A 20,009-nucleotide genomic window follows, 5' to 3' on the forward strand; every position below is an offset into this window, starting at 1 on the left:
TTACCTAGCTTTCTCCAGTGGTGACATCTTATATGACTGTAGAATAAATAATATTAAAAAAAATTTAGGAAATTGACATTGTTACAGTTCAGTTAATTAGACTAAAAGTCTTATTTAGCTTTCACATGCACTCATTTGTGTGTGTGTGTTTGCATGTTGTAAAAATGATGTGACGGTGGCATCTGACCTCCTCTAACTTCACAAGGGGAAAGGAAGACCAAGATCGATAGCTCAAGGCTGATTCCCATGAGGCAGAGGTCAGACATGTCTCCTCTCTCCACCATCTTTACCAATTCTGACACCAGCCGTCCCTCCCACGGAACTCTGTATTTCTCTGCAGGTTTTGATAATTCATTGCAATGGCCACACAGAACTCACAGACAATGCTCACAATTATGGACTTTATTAGGGAAGTAACAGGTTACAATTTAGGTTCAGGAATACTCAGGATGCAGCTCTTCCGTTGGGACTGCTTCTTCTCAGCCGTGCCCGTAGGCACACCTCTCTTTGGCCCTCAGCTTCTGCCCTGCTTGTGGAAATGTCACAAAGCTCTTCTACCTTTGCCGATAAGTGCCCAGAGGCACCCCACTATGCCAGTAAACCTCAGTCTGAAGGCACTCAGCTCTAGCTTCATGGGTTGGCAAAGCTAGCTCCACCAAGTGCTGGGAGGCCCCCCACCCCGTGAGAAAGTCTCGTGCCGAAAGGCACTCAACTTTCTCGCTCTGTGGGCCAGGAAGCCCACCATGTTGTCTCTTGCCAATCTCCTCATTCTGCTGCCTCTGCTGCTGCTGTTTCTCTGCCACTGCTCCTTGCCATCTTGCTGTCTTTAGTGTTATAGCTCTCTCCCTGTCTTCTGGGTAGAGGAGGGTCTCAGCGCAGGGATCCCAGGTCCAAAGGACATGCTCTACTCCTGGTTATCCTTTTTTGGTGGTGGTGAGATCCTCTTCTTCCCACCTCTCAGAAGGCTTATTTTTCAGCCTAGTGGGATGGCAAAACTGACCATTATCAGCAAGTGGAAATGATTGAGTCCTATCCAATCATTTGGTGGGAGTTACAAGACCATGGCGAGAAAGGCCACACAAAAGCAACCCATCCCACTGCACATGTATAGTTCTATGCGGCTGGATCCTGTGTATAGATTCGTGTGACCATCACCATAATCAAGACACAGAACTATTCCATCATCACAAAGAAACCATCTCGTGCTTTTTGTTTATAGTCACACTTACTCCCCTACTCCCATCCCTGACCCCTGGCAACAATAAATCTGTTCATCTTTATAGTTTTATCATTCTGAGAATGTTAGATAAGCTTTAACAAATAGAATTTTTTTTTTCCCAACACTTATGGAGGCTAAAATTCAGGGTGCCAGCTCTAGGAGAAGGCTTTTTCCCTCTGTCAGCTCTGGAGGAAGGTCCTTGTCTCTTCAGCTTCTGTTTCTTGGTTCCTTGAAGATCTCCATGTGGCTTGACATCTGTCTTTTCCCCACCTCTCCCTGCTCCTTTTATCTCTTGTAAGAGATTCACTCAAGACACACCCTACACTAATCCTGCCTCGCTAATATAACAGAAGACTAAATTCCAAATGGGATTATATCCACAGGTATAGAGGTTAAGATTTATAACATATATTTTTGGGGGACACAATTCAATCCACAACAGTAACCTTTGAGGCTGGCTGTTATCATGAAGTATTATGTCCTTGACATCCATCCAACTTGTGTGCATTTATAGTTTCTTCTTTTTTATTGCTGGGTAGTATTCCCTTATACAGATGCGCCAGAGTTTATTTAGCCATTCACTCATTGAAGGACATTTGGGTTGTTTCCAGTTTTTTGGCTATTATGAATAAAAATGTTATGAACATTTTGTATGAATTTTTGTATGAGCATAAGTTTTCATCATTTCTCTGGGATAAATGCCTAAGAGTGCAATTGCTGGTTGTTATAAGACAGTTTCCAACTATTTTTCATAGCAGCTATGTCATTTTACATTCCTACTAGCAATGTATGAGGATCCAGTATCTCTACTTCCTCTCCAGCACTTAGTATTATCACCATTGTTTATTTTAGCTGTTGTAATAGCTATGTGGAAACCCTGGTGGCGTAGTGGTTAAGTGTTACAGCTGCTAACCAAAGAGTTGGCAGTTCGAATCTACCAGGCGCTCCTTGGAAACTCTGTGGGGCAGTTCTACTCTGTCCCATAGGGTTGCTATGAGTCGGAATCAACTCGACAGCAGTGGGTTTGGCTTTTTGGGTTTGTAATAGATATGCGGAGATATCTCATCACTGTTTCAATTTGCATTTCCCTAATGAGCACTACCACTGTGTGTCTATCAGTTTGTTGTACTATGGTGGCTTGCCTGTTGCTGTGAGACTGGAAGCTTTGCCCCTGGTATTTCAAATACCAGTGGGATCATCCTTAGCAGACAGATTTCAGCAGAGCTTCCAGGTTAAGAAAGACTAGGAAGAAGGACCTGGCAGTCTACTTCTGAAAAAAATTGGCCAGTGAAACCTTATGAATAGCAGCAAAACACTGTCTGATATAGTGCCAGAAGATGAGCCCCTCAGGTTGGAAAGCACTCAAAATATGATGTGGGGCAGAGCTGCCTCATCAGAGTAGAGTCAACTTGATGATACGGATGGAGTCAAGTTTTCGGGACTTTCATTTGCTGATACGGCTCAACTAAAAATGAAAAGAAAAAGCTGTAAACACCCATTAATAATTGGAATGTGGAATGTACAAAGTATGAATCTAGGAAAATTGGAAGTCATCAAAAACGAAGTGGAATGCATAAACATCAATATTCTAGGCATTAAACCAAACCAAACCCATTGTCTTCAAGTCGATTCCAACTTATAGCAACCATAAAGGACAGAGTGGAACTGCCCCATAGAGTTTCCAAGAAGCACCTGGTGGATTCAAACTGCTGACCTTTTGGTTAGCAGCCATAGCACTTAACCACCACTCCACCGGGGTTTCCATTCTAGGCATTAGTGGGCTGAAATGGACTGGTATGGGCCATTTTGAATCAGACAATCATATTGCCTACTATGCCAGAATGACAAATTGAAGAGGAATGGCTTCTCATTCATTGTCCAAAGGAATATTTCAAGGTCTATCCTGAAGTACAACGCTGTCAGTGATAGGATAGTATCCATACGCTTACAAGGAAGATCAGTTAATATGACTATTATTCAAATTTACACACTAACCACTAATCCCGAAGATGAGAGAATTGAATATTTTTATCAACTTCTACTGTCTGAAATTGATCGAACATGCCATCAAGATGCACTGATAATTACTGGTGATTGAAATGTGAAAGTTGGAAACAAAGAAGGATTGGTAGTTGGAAAACATGGCCTAGGTGATAGAAACAATGCCAGAGATCACATGATAGAATTTGACAAGCCCAAAGACTTCTTCATTGCAAATACCTTTTCTCAGCGGTGACAATACACCTTGCTAGATAGAATACACAAGATTCAGATCAACTACATCTGTGGAAATAGAGGAAGGAAAAATTCAATATCATCAGGCAGAACAAAGCTAGGAGCCAACTGTGGAGCAGACCATCAATTGCAAGTTCAAGTTAAAGCTGAAGAAAATTAGAACAAGTCCATGAGAGCCAAAGTATGACCTTGAGTATACCCCACTTGAATTTAGAGGCCATCTCAAAAATAGATCTGAAGTGTTGATCGCTAATGACTGAAGACCAGACAAATTGTGGAATGACATCGACATCATACAAGAAGAAAGCAAGAAGTCATTAAAAAGACAAGAAGGAAAGAAAAGGCCAAAATAGATGTCAGAAGAGACTCTGAAACTTGCTGTTGAATGTAGAGTAGCTAATGTGAAAAGAAGAAACAATGAAGTAAAAGAGCTGAACAGAAGATTTTAAAGGGTGGCTTGAGAAGAAAAAGTTAAGTATTACAATGACATGTCCAAAAACCTGGAGATAGAAAATCAAAAGGGAAGAGCACATTCAGCATTTCTCAAGCTGAAAGAACTGAAGAATAACTTCAAGATTCTAGTTGTAATATTGAAGGATTCTATGGGGGGAAATATTAAACGATGCAGAAATCATCAAAAGAAGATGGAAGGAATACACAGAGCCACTGTACCAAAAAGAATTGGTTGACTTCCAGCCATTTCAGGAGGTAGCATATGATCAAGAGCTAATGGTACTGAAGGAAGAAGGTCCAAACTACACTGAAGGCATTGGGAATGAACAAGCCTCCAGGAATTGATGTAATACCAGTTGAGATGTTTCAATAAACGGACACAGTGCTGGAGGTGCCCACTCATCTATGCCAAGAAATTTGAGGAAGCTACCTGGCCAACTGACTGGAAGAGATACATATTTGTGCCCATTTCAAAGAAAAGTGATCTGACAGAATTTGTAAATTATAGAACAATAATATTAACATCACACAAAAGTAAAATTTTGCTGAAGATCATTGAAAAACTGTTGTTACACTACATTGACAGGAACTGCCAGAAATTCAAGCTGGGTTCAGAAGAGGATGTGGAATGAGGGATATCATTGCTGATGTCAGATGAATCTTGGCTGAAAGCAGAGAATGCCAGAAAGATGTTTACCTGTGTTTTATTACCTATGCAAAGACATTCAGTTGTGCGAATCATAACAAACTATGGATAACATTGTGAAGAATGAGTATTCGAGAACACGTAATTGAACTCTTGGGGAATCTGTACATAGACCAAGAGGCAGACACTCGAACAGAACAAGGAGATACTGCATGGTTCAAAGTCAAGAAAGGTGTGTGTCATGGCTGTATCCTTTCACCATACCTATTCAATATGCATACTTACAAAATAATTCAAGAAGCTGGGCTATATGAAGAAGAACAAGGCATCAGGATTGGAAGAAGACTTGTTAGCAAACTGCATTACGAAGATGACACAGCCTGGCTTGCTGAAAGTGAAGAAGGCTTGCAACACTTACTGATGAAGATCAAAGACCACAGCCTTCAGTATGGATTACACCTTAACATAAAGAAAACAAAAATCCTCATGACTGACCAATAAACATCATGATAAATGGAGAAAAGATTGAAGTTGTCAAAAATTTCAATTTGTTTAGATCCACAATCAACGCTTATGGAAGCAGCAGTCAAGAAATCAAACAATGCATTGCATTGGGCAAATCTGCTGCAAAAAGGCCTCTTTAAAGTGTTAAAAAGCAAAGATGTCACTTTGAGGACTAAGGTGCTCCTGACCAAAGCCATGGTGTTTTCAATCGCCTCATATGCATGTGAAAACCGGACAGTGAATGAGCAAGACTGAAGAATTGAAGCCTTTGAACTATGGTGTTGGTGAAGAAAGTGTGAATGGTCTGCCAGAAGAATGAAAAAATCTGTCTTGGAAGAAGTACAGCCAGAATGCTCCTTAGAAGCAAGGATGGCAAGACTTCGTCTCACATACTTTGGACATCTTCAGGAGGGACTAGTCCCTGGAGAGGGATATCATGCTTGGTAGAGGGTCAGCGAAGAAGAGGCAGACTCTCAAAGAGATGGATTGACACAGTGGCTGGAACAATGGGCTTGAGCATAACAACAATTGTGAGAATGGTGCAGGATGGGACAGTGTTTTGTTCTGTTGTACATAGGGTCACTATGAGTTGGAAGTGACTCTATAGCACCTAAGAACAACAACAACAACATTGGCTACTGGCATTTAACCTCTTTACATATGCTTATTTGCCATCTGTATCTTCTCTTTGGGAAACCCTGGTGGCGTAGTAGTTAAGTGCTAGGGCTGCTAACCAAAGAGTAAGCAGTTCCAATCCGCCAGAGGCTCCTTGGAAACTCTATGGGGCAGTTCTACTCTGTCCTATAGGGTCGCTATGAGTTGGAATCGACTCGATGGCATGGGTTTTTTTTGGGGTTATCTTCACTTTGGTGAAGCGTCAGTTCATTTCTTTTGCCCATATTCTAATTGCAGAGTTTTTTTGTTTTTCCATTGAATTTTAAGAGTTATTTAAAATATATTTTAGATTTAAGTCCTTTGCCAGATCTACGGTTTGCAAATATTTTCTCCTCACTAGTAGCTTGTCTTTTCATCCTCTTAGCAGGTTGTTTTTTTCTTTTTTGCAGAGAAAAAGTTTTAAGTATGAAGAAATTCAATTTATCATTTGTACTTTTGGTGTCATGTCTAAGAAATCCTTATCTTAGCTTTAGTTGTATTTTTATATCCTTTGTCATTTTAAAAATGACTGTCAAGAAAGAGACATGTTCAGGTATTTGCTACATTTGTATTAAGAATCCTGTGGCTCCACTGCCTGTGGTATCATTCAGGATCTCCTGTATGAAATCCCAGGCAAACGACGTCTTTTTAGGTCAGGGCTTCTCAGACTGTAACGTGCACATTGATCTCCTGAAAGCTTATTAAAATGCAGATGCTGATTCAGTAGGTCTGGGATCGGCTTGAGATATTTCATTTCTAGCAAGCTTCCAGTTGATGCTAACAAGGATAGTCCAACCACATTTTGAGGAACAAAGTTTTAGAATTCAGTGTTCTTCTGATATCTGATGTCTTAGCACTGGTGTAACAAAAAATTTCACAAGTGGGTGGTATAAAAGAGCAGAAATTTATTATCTCACTGTTCTGGAGGCTAAAAGCCCAAATCAGGGTCTCGGCTGAGTTGATTCCTTCTGTGGGACTCTCTCCTTGTTTCTGGCCGCAGCCAGCTATCCCTGGTATTGCTTTGTTTATAGACAGGTCCCCGCACAGCATCTGCCTTTCCCTATGCAGCTGCCTCTGTGTCTATTCAGAAATGATTAGGTTTAGGATCCGTCCTTCTCTGGCACGGTCTCATTAATGTAACAAAAGAAAACCTTATTTCCAAACAGGGATTAGGACTTCAGCATGACTTTTTGGGGGACTCAAATCATTTCATAACATCCTGTAATTGAAACTTTGTAACAAGTTGCATATCCTTTTTCACCAGGGAAAAGAAGACCTCGGTTTTAAGCACAATTGTAACACACAAGCTGACTTATGTTTGGCATTTTTGTGTCTTATTTTCCTTGGTTTCTAATTTCTATTTTTATTACTGTAAAATACATTTTTTTTTGAATGTTCTCAAAACTTTCTAGAACAAGGTGGACTAGAAACGAAAACAAATGATGAAAGTTGAGAGAGCAAATTTTCCTGCCCGTGTACGCAGTATACATCCTGTGATTGTGTGTCTCCAGTCAGGAAGTGGTTTCTTCCACTTATGCTTTCCATCATGTTTCTCTGTAAGTGTGTCTCTAAGTCGTTTTTTACATATGTGAATGCTCTGCTTCTCCCAGCTGATGACAAGTTTTCTAGGCCAGGGAAGCTATCTTTTGTTTCTTTTTCTACAAAATCCCATTGATCCCAGAACACTTGTGGTCGCACAGGGCGGAGGAGGTGGCGGTTGGCGGAGAGAGTGGGGTGGAAGCAACTCTCTCTAGGGAGCAGCACAGCCTCGTGCTCAGCACGTGCCTGGGGCTTCGCTTTGACCAGTTGTGTGGTGCTACAGCTGTGTGGTGCTACAGTTGCTCCAAAGTCAGGGACGTAGGGAAAGTAAGTAGCACCCAGGCTCAGTCTCTGAATTGTGACACCCCTGCCAATTTCAAGAAGAACAGATGTTGATAGTGGCATTGAAAATGAGAAGCCAAGCGTACCTGTGGCCCACTGGCGATTTCCCACAGCTTCCCTGTCCCAGGGGCAGGCAGGCTCCACAGGCGCCAGGGCTGAGGAGGCAGTAGTGGTGGTGTGAGCAATGCCTCTGGGCTGGCGAATCTCTCTGGCAGACACCGAAAGCCATGGTGGCAACAGAGAACAGGGCATGGGCTTTCTGCAGCTCGAGTCCTGCATAGTTCAGTCTTGGACGTCACCTCCTCTGACAGTGTCACCTGGTAGGGTGTGCGCTCCCTGCACCCTCCTAGTGATGCCACTGGCACCCCTTGGACTTGCGCCTGGGGGCAAGGTCCCCCCTCTGACTGCCCCCCTGCCTTGCTGAACCTCTGCCCAAAGCTTGTTATGATTGCTGGCCTGAGAGACCAGTCCTGAAGGGCGAGAGCTCTGTGTAGAGAAGGGCAGGGAATTACATTCTAACATCCAGGAGTTTCTCAAGATTGTAAAACATCCCTTCCACCAGCAGAGGCAGGAGGTGTGGGAATTAGTGTCATGGTCGGATGGGACAGAGTGACTGACGTTTTCTTGGATGGTAGACAACTTGGCACCACAGCCAGCATGTGGTCAGAGGTCTCAAGGAGACGAGGATGCAGGATGACCTAGGCATGGATTTCTGGGATTGGAGTTGATCTGAGGCAGAGCTGCTCTGCCTGGGGCCAGCACTCCCATTCTGGCTTCCCACCTCTGCTGATCCTGAACCTCATGAGCATGGGCTCAGGCTCAGAGAACAGAGAGGCGCTTGCCCCACCCGTCAACTTAGTGCAGCCCTCCCTAAGGAGTCACACTCCTTAGCCTCATCATGAGACCTATGAATCATAACAGTCTGATCTTCAGCTGATGATGGGGATGGTACAGGACCGGGCAGCATTTCATCCTATTGTGCACGAAATTGCCATGAGTCAGGGCCAACGCCATGGCAGCTGACAACAGTAATAATAAGCCTTATCATTCTATTCTCTTCATTTGTACTTCTCTGTCTGCCTTTGGGACCAGTGCAGTGGTTCTCTTACTGCTCTCTTTGTGCCTAGTCTCTTCTCCTTCCTATGCATTCTCCATATTTCTAGTGGAGTAATGGGTCTGAAGGGCGACTTTGGCCAGGCCAAACGCTTCCAGTCCTTTAGAGCTGCTGTGATGAGACCCAAACTCCTTAGTTTGGCTTGTAAGCTCCTTTGACTTTAAAGCCCCAATTGCCTGTCTGCTTCTACCATCCTTCTTGACCTCCCCCCGTTCCCACACACCCTGTTCTCCAGACACACTGAGCAAGGTGTGGCCTGTATATGTCTTAAGCTTTTTCTCTTCTCTGGGTCTTCCCATGGGCTCTGTCCGTGGTCTAGAGTGCCGTTTCCTCCTTGGTTTCCTAGGTGGCTTATAATTATTTTAGCCTTTCCTAAAACATCTCATCCTCCAAAAAGATTCCCTGGAGCTGATCTGACGTAGAGCTGATGAGGGGTACACCTTTGTGTTTCCTCAGCATCACATGGAAACCTTGGTCTTGGCACTGATCTCACCGCCTTGTAATCGTCTGTGAGTGTCTTTGTCTGCCCTGGTGACCAGAGTCCATGACCATCTCGCATCCGTGTAAGTTAACTGCTGTCCAGAGTTTACGCCCTGAGATTTCTCCAACAATAAATCATTGCAATCTAAATTGCTGGTTTAGGATGCGATGGTTCAGGAGGCCCACTGCAGAGCAGGGATGCTAAAAAGGCACGAAGTATAGAGTTTAGGGATTAACCTCTTCACTTCCCTGGGTGGAAATAAGAGATAAAAAAAAAAAAAAAAGGCAAAACCAAACCATCCAGTCGGCATGGGGTTGACTCCAATTATTGCCAGTTCCATGTGTGTCAGAGCAGAGCCGTGCTCCGCAGGGTTTTCAGTTGCTGATTTTTCAGAAGTAGATCACCAGGCCTTTCTTCTGAGGCACCCCTGGGGGGATTTAACTGTCAACCTTCTGGTTAGCAGCCATGTTCATTAACCGCTTGCACTGGGGATTCCCAGTAAGGGATCAGATAAGGAAAACAAAAACAAACGAACAAAAAAACCAGAGGCAGTCTCTCCAGAAAGCTCTTCTATAAAGGTCCCTGTCCCTGGGTAAAAGTCAAGAAAAAATGCGAACCTCCTGACATTGGTGTTGGCTGGGTCTCTGGGACTCTGAAAGTGTCGCTACGCTCGTTGGGCAAAGCTAATATTGCAAAATCTTTCTTTTAAAACCACCAACTGTGGAAGGCGTGGAGAACAGGGTCTTCCAAGTGGGAGTGCTGGGATGGCTCTCAGTTGCTTCTTATCTTCAGCACCCCTTTTCCTCCAGGCGACTGAGGACTCCGTCCTTGTGTGGGTGTCTCACAGGGGCTTCCTACAGCAAAATCTACAGGTGTGTGATCAGTAATAATACGGTTGGCATGTGCATCTCCTTGGCAACCCTCCAGATTTAGCTCAGGGGTGCAAATGACCTGCAGAGGTTTGAGGCTGTGCCAATCAGTTAGGCTCCTGGAAAAGCTGGCTTTGAAAACCTACGGGGTCATACTTCCACCAGAAATGTTGTCCATGCTGTCGCTCCCCACTCCCATCTTCTAATCAACCAGCCGGAGAGATCAAGACAACACGAGGACTCCAATTTCTGTCTATACCATATAGCAAAGTTTTTTTCTTTTTTAATAGGGAACACCCTCTCTAATTGTTTGGCCATATAAATATTGCATTGGCCCCGGGGTTGTCTGTTTCCTTCTGCCTAGTTGCACAGGCTCATTAGAGCCCGGTGTTGATGCAATCAAGGATGTGGGCTTGCTCCTCACTTAGCTCACGCAGAGGAAAGTGTTTCCATGGCCACTGCCTGAATTCTTAGTGCCAGTTAAGAGTTTTGCAACCTAATCCCAGCCACAACCCCAATCCTGAATCCCTAACCACGCAGAACACACATGTTTGAAGCCCACCGGGGAGAGCAAATAATAATTCCCCAAAATCTACTTTCTTTTCTTGCGGAGGTCAAAGAACATGTCTTGCTGGTTACATGTATGGTATCTAGTGTGGCAGAAAATTCTGATTCCGCTGATGTGGGGCCATGGTGGGTCATAGGCACAGTCACACAAAAATGTAAAAACTGCCTGGCTTTGAAAATCTTACCAAGGGACATGCACAACCATTTCCCTGTCCCCATTCTTCATCCGTATTCCTCATCACATCGCCTTGGTGGGAGACCAGCTGAGGCTAGACATGGGGTGGGCTTCAGAGACTGGGGGGAGAAGTAAGGTCCAGGGTGAACTTAGGATGTCTGTTTTGTACCTTAAAATGATATCATAATGCACCCGTCTCAGGGTCAAAACAACCTAGTCAAAGAGGTGGCATCAAAATATCACGCGTGGCTCTGCGTTCCCTTTCCTCCAGGTGACTGACGCACACCGATGCTGAGAACCAGGGCTGTCTCCCACACTGTAATGTTCATGCAAATCCCCTGGGGTCTCCTTCAAAAGCTAATGCTGATTTCCTAGGTCTGGGCTGGGGCATGAAATGCCGCAATTCTGGCAAATCCCTGTGGTGACCATGCTTCCGGTTCATGGGCCACACTTTGAGGGACGAGGCTGCTGAGAGCCTGACAGTGATAATAAACAACCATACGGTGGAAAGGAAGAGCAGAATGTTAGCCAGAGACAAGTGCCCAGGCAGTCCCCGGGTTGCCAACGAGATGCGTTCCTGAGTGCCTTAGATCGAATTGGTAGGTAAGTTGGCTCTTATTTAGCCTAACTTCAGTGCAAGAAAAGGCTCGAAGCCTTGTCAATGATTCAAAAAGCTGCATGTGCAGCAAGTGGGGGTGACTGTGATGAGGAATTCGTTGCAAGTAGGGGTTGGTTCGGTTGTTTCAAAGTGAGGGCAAATTTACATAACTTTAAAGGCGAGGTGAAGTTGTCCATAAATTAGGTGTTGGTAACCCAGGCATTTACTCTAATTGTTTAGTCAAGGGCTGTACATTGCTGCAATCCCACGTAAAAAAAAATGCAGCTGTTCTCAGAGTCTGTTGCGGCATGATACACTTCCCCAGGGCTTTGAAGAAAGGCAGGGGTTTAATCTCCTAAGGGAGTCCCTGGTTGGCACAAACAGTTAACAGGCTCGGCTGCTAACTGAAAGTCTGGAGGTTCGAGTTCACCCAGAGGTGCCTCGGAAGAAAGGCCTGGCAACCTACTTGAGGAAAACCAGCCGTTGAAAACCCTGTGGAGCACAGTTTTACTCTGACGCGCCGGGTCGCCGTGAGCTGGAGTTGACTTGGTGGCAGCTGGGTATCTGGAAGTCCCCCGAGAAATGTACCGGATGATATGAGCCATTATTTCCTGAACTGTGTACTGATGACCACAAAAGGCCTATTTGTTGAATAAGCCTTGGGAATGCCGATTACCGTCAGCCCTGCTGTGGATCTATCATGCACTTCAGCAATAATAAAGGCTCTGAGAAGCCCTGCGGTAAAACAGACAGGTAAACAGTAACTGGTTCCCTTTGCGTGGCCCTCTCTTCCTCAAACTGATACGGCTGTGCAACTCCTTTGTCCTCAAAATGATGCTAACTTTCAAAACACCAGATTTCGGTGGGAGGGGGAAATGTTGGCCTGAACCCTCCAGATCTACCTGACCTTGGCAATGAAAGCATTAGATTCTGCTGGCTGGTTCTCGTCAAGGCTGAGTTCGCGTTATTTGCTGAAAGCGCTGTGTTCATTCCTGCCTTCCTCTGTTTGCTTTTGCAGTTTCTTCCCCCTGTGGATAAATCTGTTTAATTTCTTCATGTTCCATGTAGGATTAACTTTGTTGTAACATAATGTTGGTTGTGCATAAAGATTAGCCAGGTCCTTTGAAATGCTGCTGCATCAATCATCCGCAGCTTCCTTGTAGGGGATTAACCGTGCGCAGCTGAGGTTCAGCCAGCGTCACGCGCCCTTGTTGCAACGGGGACGCTGCTGAGAAGCACTTAACAGTTCTTGGAACCAGGACAGGGCCCTACGAGGGGGCTTCAGGCAACACAGTATAGCTAAAAGGAGAAATCAGTCCAGGGAAATTAAAAAGGTGATGCTTAATCTAATTTTCCATTAGAAAAACAATATGGGTATGGAATGAATGGGCTTCTGTTCAAAAACAGTTTTCATGAGTGGAGAGATGGGGTTATAAGAAAGTGCTTACAAATCAATTAAGAAAGAAAACACACTGTCCCTAGGCTTCTTTCTGTCTCTTTGCTTTACACTGATTTTTTTATTTCTGTTAACGGGAATGGGGTTCGCTTAGCTTTGAAAGTAGAGTGCATACTTCCAATCCACGCATGTATGCTTCCCTGCATTTCTATTAACTTTTAGAGACCACAATACAATAAGGACTGTATCACCAGAAGAAAATGTAGGGATGAAGAAAGGGGTAGAGTTTGCCCTGGCTTCACTCCTCTGACCACCAGAGCAGCACACACACCTAGTCTAATTGCTCTCCTTTCTTCAGTCTTTCCAAAGCTTTTCCATTCCTCACAGCTGACGACAAGCCCTGAGCTTTGCAGGCCAGCCTGGCTAGCTCTTTCTCCATTAGTGACGGCTTAGTCAGATAGCTCCTCTCACCCCGTTAAACAGCTGTTTTAAAATATCTCGTGTTTTTAGGTCTTATAGACTGTAAGTAAGAGTCTCAAGGAAAAGCTTATCTTTTTTTGTTTTTTTAAATTGCACGGTAAACCACTGGAAGCCTTCTTTTACCACCCCCCACTACAGTTTGGGATATTTATTTTAACGTACATGGTGTAATGGAATGAATTGTGCTCCCCCCATAACTGTGGATGTAATCCCATTTGGGAATAGGGTTTTTTTTTTTTGACGTGTTAATGAGGTCCTATAAGCTTAGGATGTGGCCTAAAACTAATCACTTCTGAGTTACAAAAGGAGCAGTGTAGACACAGGCAAGCAGGCAGACATGGGAGAAGACAGAGGCCACATGAAAATCACTGAGGAATTTAGAAATACTGGGGCTACAGAGGCTGAGGAAAGAACAGACAGAGAGCGAGTCTTCCTCTAAGAGCTGGTGCGCTGGATTTGGACTTTTAGTCTCCTAACTGTGAGAAAATAAGTTTCTGTTTGTTAAAGCCTCCCACTTTTGGTATTTCTGTTACAGCAGCAATAGGAATCTGATATGCATCGGGTTATGCTGTACACGTGGTTCTTTACGTTGTTTTTGTGTCCCCACCTGGTAATAGATCTTAAAGATATTTGCATGTTCGCACACAGAGATCTAGTTGTTTTCTTTTTAACCAGTACATGGGATTCTCCTGTATGGGTGTTCCATTAAATATTTCAAAACTGTTTTTCTATTGAATGACTTTTAAGTTGTTTATAAATGGTATTTTTTGCATCTTTTATAACCCTCAAAGTGTTTCGTGTGGTACTGCAATATGTTGGTCGGTTGGTTGGTTGCCTCAGGTGAAGGTTTGGCAGACGTCTATGTGGTACTAAAACCACCAGGAAAGCTGCAGGGCCACAGTGAGTTAAACCAGTCAAGTGGTCTTGTAAGGATTAAAAACAAAAAAAGAACCTAACCAGTTGGCACCAAGCTGACTCTGACTCATGGCTACCTCCTCTATGTTCTCAATGGCTGCTTTTTCTGAAGTAGATCACTAGGCCTTTCTTCCCAGGTACTTCTGGGTGGACTCAAACCTCCCAACTTTTGGTTGGCAGCAGAGTGCGTTAACCCTTTCTACCACTCAGAGACTCACCTTGTGAAGAGAAGACAGCTTAGATGGTAATAATGGTGTTGGTGATGGTGATGATGGTTACAGACTCTCCCCCTCTATATTCTCTCCCTCTGTTATTTCTCCCCCTTTGTATTTTTTGGGTGTTAGGAAATGCAGGTAAAAAAAGGCTGGTGTTCTGACTAGAAAGGAAGAAGAGCAGGCATGTCAGTGACTGCGATTTGTGAGGTCCTCATGTGGTCTCACCACAAAATTACACAAATACTGGGTTACACCTTCGAAGTCACCACCCATCTGGCACACTGGAGTGGCTTGCATGTTGCCACAATGCTGGAAGCTATGCCACAGTGTCACCTATGGTGGTCAGGTTTCAGCAAATCTTCCAAGCTAAGATAGACTAGGAAGAAAGGCCTGGTTATCTACTTCTAAAAATTAGCCAATAAAAACCGTATCGGTCACAACCGAAGATTGTCAATATAGTGCTGAAAGGTGAGCCCCTAGTTTAGAAGGCTCTCAAAATGCACAGTAGCCCAGCAATGGACTTGAGAGTACCAACAATTTTGGGGATGACACAGGACCAGGCAGTGTTTTGTCCTGTTATATGAGCTGACTCAATGGTAACTAACAAAACTACCTTAGAAGAGAGGAAGTGTAGTTCACCCCTCTGATACAGGCATGGTCACATCAGAGCATGAGCAGAGAGTTCACTATATCAAAAGACAGGGTAGTTCTGAGCAATGGGTAGCTGGGAATAGGAGCTGCTCAGTCTTCTGGTCCTCAATGCAGCTTTTGTGCAACCGTGTAGCAGCTGCTGAGCTCATCTGAGAAATGACTAGTGCAGGATGGAACCTTTCTAGAATAGAGTACACATTGCATGTGGGTTAGTGAGTTGCTCACACTACACTGAAGGTTCATTAATGAACAAAAAGAGGAGGCAGGAGGCAACAGGGAACAGCAGGGGCAGTCCAATGATGACTAGAAATGAACGCTAAGCCAGATCAGGGCAGCAAATTCCTGGGAGTGGTAGAGGTCGTGCCTGGGTTGGACAGTGCCTGAAAAAATTTAGGACTTGTAGCTTTGGAATGAAAAATTGAAAGAGGAATGGCGTCACATTCGTTGTCAAAAAGAACATTTCAAAATCTATCCTGAAGTACAACACTGTCAGTGATAGGATGATATGTATGTGCTTACAAGGAAGACCAGTTAATACAACTATTATTCAAATTTACACACCAACCACTAAGGCCAAAGATGAAGAAATAGAAGATGTTCACCAGCTGCTGCAGTGTGAAATTGACCAAACATGCAATCAAGATGCATTGATAATTACTGGTGATTGGAATGCAAAAGTTGGAAACAAAGAAGGATCAGTAGTGGGAAAATATGGCTTTGGTGATGGAAATGCTTCCAGAGATTGCATGATAGAATTTTGTTAAGACCAACAACTTCTTCATTTCAAACACCTATTTTCAACAACCTAAACAGCAACTACACACATGGACCTCTCTGGATGAAATACACAGGAATCAAATTGACAATATCTGTGGAAAGAGATGAAGGAGTAGCTCAATATCATCAGTCAGAATGATTGCAGAACAGACCATCAGTTGCTCATCTGCAAGTTCAAGCTGAAGCTGAAGAAAATTGGAGCAAGTCCATGAGACCCAAAATACAACCTTGAGTATATTCCACCTGAATTTAGAGACCATCTCAAAAATAGATTTGATGCACTGAACAGTAATGATGAAGACCAGATGAGTTGTGGATGACTTCAAGGACATCATATGTGAAGAAAGTGGTCATTAAAAAGAAAGAAAAGACAAATGGATGTCAGAAGAGACTCAGACACTTCTCTTGAACATAGAATAGCTAAAGTGAAAGGAAGACATGATGAAGTAAAAGAGCTAAACAGAAGATTTCAAGGGGCAGCTTGAGAAGACAAAATATTATAATGAAATTTGCAAAGACCTGGAGCTAAAAAATGAAAAGGGAAGAACATTTCCCAAGCTGAAAGAATTGAAGAAAAAAATCCAAGCCTAGAGTTGTAAAATTGAAGGATTCTACAGGGAAAATATTGAATGACACAGGAAGCATCAAAAGAAGATGGAAGAAATACAGAGAGTCACTGTACCGAAAAGAATTGGTTGACATTCAACATTTCAGGAGGTAGCATATGATCAAGAGTTGATGGAACTGAAGGAAGAAGTCCAAGTTGCACTGAAGGCACTGACGATAAACAAGGCTCCAGGAACTGACAGAATACTAATAGAGATGTTTCAGTAAATGGATGCAACACTGGAGATGCTCATCCTCTATGCCAAGAAATTTAGAGGACAGCTGGTTGGTCAGCCCACTGGAAGAAATCCACATTTGTGCCCATTCCAAAGAAAGGTGATTCAACAGAATGTGGAAATTATCGAACAATATCATTAATATCACATGCAAGTAAAATTTTGCTGAAGATCATTCAAAAACTGCTGTAGCAGTACATTGTCAAGGAACTGTTAGAAATTCAAGACTGATTCAGAAGAGGAGTGGTCAGATGGATCTTGGCTGAAAGCAGAGAATACTAGAAAGATGTTTACCTGTGTTTTACTGACTATGCAAAGGCATTTGGCTGTGTGGATCATAACAACTTATGAATAATGTTGCAAAGAATGGAAATTCCAGAACACATAGTTGTGCTCATGAGGAAATTGACCAAGAGGCAGTTGTTCAAACAGAACAAGGAGATACTGCATGGTTTAAAGTTAGGAAAGGCGTGCACCAGGGTTGCATTTTTTACCATACTTATTTAATCTGTAGGGAGCCCTGGTGGCACAGTGGTTAAAGTGTTCAGCTGTTAACTGAAAGGCAGGTGGTTCGAAACCACCAGCAGCTCTGTGGGGTAAAGATGTGGCAGTCTGCTACTATAAAGATTCACAGCCTTGGAAACCCTACGCGGTTGCTGTGAGTTGGAACTGACTCAAGGGCAGTGGGTTTTTGATATTCAATCTGTGTGCTGAGCAAACAATCCAAGAAGCTGGACTATATGAAGAAGAACACAGCATCAGTATTGGAGGAAGATTCATTAATAACCTTCAATACGCAGATGAAACACTTTGCTTGCTGAGAGTGAAGAGGACTTGAAGCACTTACTGAGGAAGATCAAAGACTTCAGTACGGATTAAACTTCAACATAAAGAAAACAAAAAATCATGTTAAACGGAGAAAAGTTTATAGTTGTCAAAGATTTCATTTTACTTGGATTTACAACCAATGCCTATGAAAGCTGCAGTCAAGAAAACAAACAACATATTGCATTGGGCAAATCCACTGCAAAAGACCCCTTTAATGTGTTGAAAAGCAAAGATGTCACTTTGCAGACTAAGGTATGCCTAACTCAAGCCATGGTATTTTCTATCATCTCATATGCATTCAAAAGCTAGACAATAGGTAAGGAAGACCAAAGAAGAATTGATGCCTTTGAATTATGGTGCTGGCAAAGAGTATTGAATATACCATGGACTGCTGGAAGAATGAACAAGTCTATTTTGGAAGAAGTACGGCCAGGGTGCTCTTGCGAAGGGAGAATGGCAAAATCTCGTCTCATGTACTTTGGACTTGTTATCAGGAGGGACCAGTCCCTGGAGAAGGGCATCATGCTTGCTGAGTTAGAGGGTCAGTGAAAATTCACCTTGATGAGAAGGATTGACAGTGACTGCAACAATGGGTTCAGACATAGCAAGGACTGTGAGGATGGTGCAGGACCAGGCAGTGTTTCATTCTATTGAATATCGGGTTGCTATGAGTCATGAGTCAGAATCCACTCAGCTGAATCCAACAACAACAACCAGCTTTGATTGCTGAGGCTTTGGTGGTTCAGTGAGAGACTTCCTGTCTTCCATGCAGAGACGTGGGTTCCATTTCTGGCTAATCCACCTCATGTGTAGCCACTACCGTCTGTCAGAGAGACGTGTTTATCGCTATGATCCTGAACAGGTTTCAGTGGAGCTTCCAGACTAATACGAGCTAGGAAGAAAAGCCTTGTGATCTGCTTTTGAAAATCAGCCAATGAAAACCATATGGATTACAAATGGTTCAATCCGTCACTGATAATGGGGATGGTGCAGGACTGGGCAGCATTTTGTCCACTTATGCATGGGATCACCAAGACTTTTTGAAAGCTAACAACAACAACATCAACAGCTTTGGATGCTAAAACGTTAACAAGGGCTGGGCTGCAGGGAAAAGATGCCAGGATGCCTTTGTCTACCTTACCTTGGCTGGTGTTGTGTCTCTTTGTCCAGCAACATAGTTAAGGTGCAGCTAAGCTCAGTGGCATCATGAACAATAGGTTCTCCTGTAATAAGGAACTTCGGAAGTGTGGGATGGCTAAGGATAATAGCTTTGTGGGCAGGTACCAATTCAGATAAATCATCTACATTGTGTTTTCACAAGAGATTTGGCTTTTTTTGGGACACAACAAACGGACACACTCCAGCCCCTGACTTGTTGCTACAAGCAATTTTTAAATATGCTTTTATAATGATGATTTCTGGGGGCAGCCAAGCTTGTTTCCTTTCTTTTGCATAGAGTAACCCCAAAACTTACTTCCTATTATTCCTGACTTTCTTCCTATTTATTGATAACTCCTCAGTACACAGCCCAGAGTGAAACAGAAATACAATGAAAGTTTTTCAAATAATGGGATTTTCATGTATACGCTTCTGGGATAATGGCCCCAAATAATTTGCCCCTGGGAGCAAATTAGCTGCAAAGGTTTGCACCAGTGATCTGGATTTCCTGCTGCATTTGCTTTGAAAGAGCAAATGCATGTGAATTGAAGCTGCTCTGTAGAGTTGCTCTTTGTGTATGTCCTGCCTTAATCACCTGGATTGACTCTGAAAGCACAGAGGACGCAGTTCACTGCCGAGCATTTCCCAGCGATGTGCCAGCGATGTGCCTTTCCTGTGATGGTGTATAATTAATCACCTCTGGGCAAGGCAAACAAGGCACAGTGGCTTTTAAAGACACTGTCAGTCTTTCTTCTTCTCTTCCTGTCTTGTTCTTCTCAGAAGAATCCGCTGCTCTGGGCTGATTTTTCCCGCTCCAAGCCTAATGTAGCTTCGTTGACAGCATCTTTGAACCCTCTCCTCTGGGAGCAAAGGCTGAGTCACAGACAAAAGATTGCTCTTAGCTGCCATTGGGTCGGCTCCTGCTCCTGGTGACCTTATGTACAATAGAACGAAACGTTGCCCAGCCCTGTGTCATTTTCCCAATCACCAGCATGTTTGAGTGCACTGTGGCTGTTGTGCCAATCTATCTTACCGAGGGTCTCCCTTGCCCCTGCTGGCCCTCAACTTCACCAAACATGATCTCTTCTCTAGCGATTGATCCCTCCTGATGATATGACCAAAACAAGCGAGTTGGACAATGTTCTGTTATGATCCATAAGGTTTTCATTGGCTAATTTTCAGTAGATAGGCAGGCCTTTCTTCCTAGTCCATCGTACTTTGAAAGCTCCACTGAGAGGTGACTTTGCTGGTATTTGAAATACCGTGGCATAGATCCCAGTATCATAGCAACACACAAGCCACAACAGTATGACAAACAGATGAATAATGGGGACAAAAGATACAAGGAAGA

At 43.5% G+C, this 20,009-nt stretch overlaps 1 protein-coding gene across 5 annotated transcripts in view; it reads left to right on the top strand.

Moving 5' to 3' along the window:
- Positions 1 to 20,009, top strand: part of PMP22 (peripheral myelin protein 22) — a 332,912-nt gene that overhangs the window by 223,890 nt on the left and 89,013 nt on the right. The gene's annotated exons all lie outside the window — the stretch shown is intronic.

This window comes from Elephas maximus, chromosome 19, assembly GCF_024166365.1.
Source record: "Elephas maximus indicus isolate mEleMax1 chromosome 19, mEleMax1 primary haplotype, whole genome shotgun sequence".
NCBI lineage: Eukaryota > Metazoa > Chordata > Mammalia > Proboscidea > Elephantidae > Elephas > Elephas maximus.